A 6,101-nucleotide genomic window follows, 5' to 3' on the forward strand; every position below is an offset into this window, starting at 1 on the left:
CAACCAACACAGCCAGTGCTCTGTGGGATTTAGTCTTGCAGTGCTAAAATATTACTTTCAATCACTGACAAATATGTTGTAAAGACAGAATCTATAGAATCTAAGTAATATATATGCAAAATAATCCTCAAATGTGGAAAAAAGAGTAAATGAAGCATGCTAGTATCTTGGCAACATCAAAAGAATGAAGCAACCTGAATCTAAAAATAGAAAAGACAGAGTTAGCCTTTCCTTTCCGCCGGAACTGCCATCTACCAGTAATTCGCCAAAATGATGAACACAAAGGGAAAGAGGAGAGGCACCCGATATATGTTCTCTAGGGCTTTTAGAAAACATGGAGTTGTTCCTTTGGCCACGTATATGCGAATCTGTAAGAAAGTTGATATCGTAGACATCAAGGGAACGGGTACTGTTCAAAAAGGAATGCCCCACAAGTGTTACCATGGCAAAAGTGGAAGAGTCTACAATGTTCCCCAGCATGCTGTTGGCATTGTTGTAAACAAACAAGTTAAGGGCAAGATTCTTTCCAAGAGAATTAATGTGCATATTGAGCACATTAAGCACTCTAAGAGCAGAGATAGCTTCCTGACATGCGTGAAGGAAAATCATCAGAAAAAGAAAGAAGCCAAAGAGAAAGGTACCTGAGTTCAACTGAAGCGCTAGCCTGCTCCACCCAGAGAAGCACACTTTGTGAAAACCAATGGGAAGGAGCCTGAGCTGCTGGAACCTATTCCTTATGAATTCATGGCATAATAGTTGTTAAAAAAAAATAAAAGACCTCTGGGCTGAAAAAAAAAAAAAAAGAAAAGAAAAGAAAAGACAGAGCTAAAATAATTTCTTGAGTATTTTTTCATCCAAACGTTAGCACGAATGATGCTTATTTAAATATGTTTAAGTGATTCGCTGTGTCTCAGTTGTAAAAAGCAACACTTATTGCGTCAGCAAAATTCAATACTGTACATCACTTCTGGACAGAAGGTTGTTTTGTGTGAGCTTACTCCCCAGTTAAAAGCAGTTGTTGAAAAATAAAACATGAGCACGTGGAAGTGAATACATTTGTGGATACACGGCTGAATCTTTTCTGATTTCTAATATCTAGCATCTAATTACCACAGAGTGTTCTAGATCCCTAGGTTCATTGATAAAATCAAAATGGTTAACAATTCTCTTAGAAATCAATTTTGCTCCAGCAGAAGAAGGTGTCCCATATGTAATCCAGTTTTACAATTTTACATGTATAGAAACAGATTCCAAATAAACAAATTTCCCTTGTGAACAATAGCACCTTTTGGGGGGTTAGTCATTGCTGCATCTTCCTAGCAGTTATTGTATAAATTATTTTAAAATTCAAAAAATTCAATAAGAAGAATAAGAAATTAATTCCAACTCTTTGTGTAATTGTTTTAAAAAATAATTCATTTGTTTATTGAAAAGAGTGACCAGTGAACACCAAACAGAACTCTTAAATATGGGGAAAAAGTAGCTTTGAAAATGGATACCTAAAAATAAAAAGCTCTTTAATGTACAGTTTTGCTCAATGCCTTGGCCTGATTCTGAAGTATAGTTAATGCATTCAGGTAACAATACCACAGTTACAAAGAGTGTAACTTAAAGAGGGAGACACTGCTTTTTAGGAGACGAGTCCTTGAAGATACTCTAAGAAAAATAATGAATCCAGTTGTCCACACTGTGTAAATCAGACGCTAATAGCAAAAACCACTCTTCTCTCTCATCCAGATTTTCACAAAATAAGTATCTTATATTTCTCAAAGTATGAAAGGAAAATAATAAAATTATTTTGGAAGTGTTTGTCTGTTAAAAGAAGAAAGAACTCTTAAGAATAGTTACTTTTTCCTGAAAAAAATAATAAAAAGCATATGTTTTAGAAACCAACTGAATATAATAAATCATCATTCATCCTTCATCAAATACAGAGGCAAAAAGAGAAACATATTTGAAAGAAAAATAAAGAGAAAGGAGGAGCACCTTATGAAGAAAATGTTGAATAGGAAGAAAGGAAGAGAAAGTACGAGAAACAGAGGGAAAACTGCTGGTCAGGAGCTGGGGTCAAAGATCTCTCTCTCGTCCTGCCTAAGAATGTCTGATCTCCAAAAGTTTGATGTGAGAGCTATAGAGGATGTTTAGTACAGTGAGATAATTATTTTTAAAGGCTATTCATTGTCACTTTATTCAATCAAGGTTTATGCTTATAAATCAAATAAAATCTGGGTGATATCAAGATTCAGGGTCAAGTTCTCAAGAATGTTAGTTGTGTGACAGTGAAATTTATTGAGATATAAATTCATTGTTTATGAACTACTGCTATAAAATAATCAGAAAGAACAACCTTTATGCTCCCCGGAAACTTTGGGAGAAAAAGTTTTCATTCTGTTTAAAACACCCTAACCTCTTTTGCCTTCTTTTCTATGATTCAGCAAAGAGGGGTAGGATACGTGTTTCTTAAAATTAGAAGAAGTTATGAGAAGATAATTTATCTTCTTGTGATATGTGTTTCTTAAAATTAGAAGAAGTTATGAGAAGATAATTTATCTTCTTGTGCATGTTGAAAGGGAAAGGCAAACAAAGATTATGTTTGAAGTTTTTAGGAGGAGGAAGAGATGGGAATGACTTGGAGATAGACTAAGAATCAATATCCTTCAAGGCTGGATAGTGTGTTAAAAACTGTGAATTCCACAGATGGTAGAGTTTCATGACAGATTCCTCATTATAGATTCAGAAAGATGATAAAAGCTTCAGAGGCAATATTAAATGGTTCCATAGAATAGTTGGACCTCAGAAACCAATCCTCCCAGCCTTAATAATAATACAATATAGTAGATGTGTGTGTTATTCTGTTCTCACACTGCTACAAAGAACTGCCTGTAACTGTTTAATTGACTCACAGTTCTGTAGGTTGTATAGGAAGCATGGTTGTGGAGGCTTCAGGAAATTTACAATCATGGCAATAGGGTGAAAGGGAAGCAAGCACCTTCTTCATGTGGCAGAGCAGGAGAAAGAGAGTAAAGGGGGAAGTGCTGCACACTTAAAAAAAAAAAAAAACAGACCTCATGAGAACTCACTCACTATCATGAGAACAGTAAGGGGAGAGTCTGCCCCCATGATTCAACCACTTCCCATGATTCAATCAGTTCCTCCTCTGATACATGAGAATTACAATTCAACCCGAGATTTAAATGGGGACACAGAGCCAAACCATATCATTCTGCCCAGCCCCTCCCAAACCTCATGTCCTTTTCACATTTCAAAATGCAATCATGCCTTCTCAACATTCCCCCAAAGTCTTAACTCATTCCAGCAGTAACTCAGAAGTCCAAGTCCGAAGTCTCATTTGAGACAAGTCCCTTTTTCCTATAAGCCTGTAAAAATTAAGCAAAGTTAGTTACTTCTGAGATAGGGTTATAGGCATTGGATAAATGATCCCATTCCCAGTGGAAGAAATTGGCCAAAAACAAGGGGCTACAGGCACCATGCAAGTCTGAAACACAGCAGAGGAGTTATTAAACCTTAAAACTCCAAAATATTCTTCTTTGACTCCATATCTTACATCCAGGCCACAGTTACCCAAGAGGTGGACTGTCAAGAACTTTGGCAGCTTCACCCCTGTGGCTCTGCAGGTTACAGCTCCTGAAGTTACTTTCACAGGCTGGTGTTGAATGCCTATGGCTTTTCCAGGTGCATGGTGCAAGCTGTCAGTGGATCTACCACTGTGGGGTCTGGAGGACACGGGCCTTCTTCTTACAGGTCCACTAGGCAGTGCCCCAGTGGGGACTCTGTGTGAGGGCTCCAACCCCACATTTCCCCCCATCACTGCCCTAGTAGAGGGCCTTCATGAGTGCTCCACCCCTGTAGTCAACTTCTGCCTAGACACCTAGGCATTTCCATACATCCTCTGAAGTCTAGATGTAGGCTTCCAAACCTCAACCCTTGCCATCTTCTTACCCACAGGCCCAACACCACGTGGAAGCCACAAAGACTTGGAGCTTGCACCCTCTAAAGGAATGGCCCAAGCTGTACCTTGGCCTCTTTTAGCCATGGCTGGAGTTGGAGTGGCTAGGATGAAGGGTGTCGTGTCCTGAGGCTGCACAGATCAGTGAGGCTCTGGGTCTGGCCCACAAAACCACATTCCCCCCAGTCCTCCAGGCCTATGATGACAGGGGCTGCCACAAAGATCTCTGAAATGTCCTGGAGGCATTTCCCCCATTGTCTTGACTATTAACATTCAACTCCATTTTACTTATGCAAATTTCTGAAGCCTTGGATTTCTCCCCAGAAAATGCGTTTTTCTTTCTACCACGTGGTTGGGCAGCAAATTTTTCAAATTTGTATGCTCTGCTCTCTTTTTAAATATAAGTTCTAGATTCAGATCATTCCTTTGTTTATGTAAATAAGCATAGGCTTTTGGAAGCAGCCAGGCCACATGTTGAATGGTCTACTGCTTCGAAATTTCTTCTGCCAGATACCCTAAACCGTCTCTCTCAAGTTCAAAGTTCTACAGATCTCCAGATCATGGGCACGATACTGCCAGTCTCTTTGCTAAAGCATAGCAAAAGTTACCTTTAATCCTGTCCCCAATAAATTTTTCATCACGTTATGAGACCACCTTAGCCTGGACTTCATTGTCCATATCACTATTGGCATTTTGGTCAAAACAATTTAACAAGTCTCTAGGGACTTCCAAACCTTCTCTCTTCTTCCTGTCCTCTAATAAGCCTTCCAAACTGTCCCAATCTTAGCCTATTACTGAGTTCCAAAATCACTTCCACATTTTCAGGTGTCTTTATAGCAATTGGTACTTTTCTGGTACCAATTTTCTTAATTAGTTTATTCTCACTCTGCTATAAAGAATTGCCTTAGACTAGGTAATTTATAAAGAAAAGAGATTTAATCAACTCAGTTCTACAGGCTATATAGGAGGCATGGTTGTGAAGGCCTCAGGAAACTTATGGTGATGATGGAAAGGCAAAGTAGAAGCAAGCACCTTCTTCACATTGCAGAGTAAGAGGAAAATAGTGAAGTGGGAAGCACTACACACTTTTAAACAACCAGATTTCATGAGAACTCATTCACTATGATGAGAACAGCATGGAAGGAGACCATCCCCATGATTCAATCACCTCCCACCAGGCCACTCCAGACATATGGGCATTACAATGAGACATGAGATTTGGGTGGGGACACAGAGTCAAACCAGTGAGGTTGGGGTAAGCTTCAGTAAAAAACAATTTCTAAGTCTCAAATGCCTGTCACAAGAAATGTTTATGACTACCCATCCTACATGTTGTACAGCCCTGTCTCACACAGTTACTCTGCAACTCAAACTAATAGAGCCTCTTCCATCTCAACATTGGCTTCGTGCTTGATGAAGTGCAGGAAAAGAGTACAGTGAAAGCTCAGACCTGGTCTTCTATGGTTTAGCTCTAAAGTGACACACGCCCATTTTACTCACAGCCCTTTGACCAGAATGTGACATATGGCCTCACTTAACTGTAAGACAGAAGATGAACACATGGGTGAAAACTCACTCATTGCTAAATTCACTCATTCACTCATGCCTCTAAACAGTATAGTCTCCAATATATTTCTAGGGTCCATAAGAATCTTTAGGGCTCATACAGAATTGAAAAATAAGCATTTTTAAAGTAGCCACAAAAACTGTTTTCCTGTGGATCAATTGCCTAGGACATTCACAGATTCAGAGAATGAAGGTAAATCTAATAACATCTGAGATTAAAACCATTGCTATCCAGTCAGAGTGGAGACTAAGAATCAAAACTGACCTCAATTAAAGAAAATAATGCAATATTTTTCTTATCTAACTGGGCTTCTGGAGTTACTCATGCATACTACTGTCAAAGGATTTGACAAAAGATGTGATCTTAAAAAATGTATAAAATGAAAGGCTACCTCTGCTCACTCAAGATTTTGGTCTCACTCTGGGAGTGGAGACATGTCTTTTGTTTATTAAAAGACTCTACAATGTATCAAAAAAACAAAAACAAAAACTGGAAATGCCTATTGCACACCTGGAGAAGACATAATTAAAACAACTGGCCTGTAATCTGTTCCATTTCTGATTACTA

The 6,101-nt window shown here is 38.7% G+C and overlaps 1 pseudogene; it reads left to right on the forward strand.

The window, feature by feature from the left end:
* Window positions 1–270: 270 nt before the first annotated feature.
* Window positions 271–753, forward strand: LOC105517081 (annotated as a pseudogene).
* Window positions 754–6,101: the final 5,348 nt, after the last annotated feature.

Source organism: Colobus angolensis, unplaced genomic scaffold (genome assembly GCF_000951035.1).
Source record: "Colobus angolensis palliatus isolate OR3802 unplaced genomic scaffold, Cang.pa_1.0 Scaffold3, whole genome shotgun sequence".
Taxonomy (NCBI): Eukaryota; Metazoa; Chordata; class Mammalia; order Primates; family Cercopithecidae; genus Colobus; species Colobus angolensis.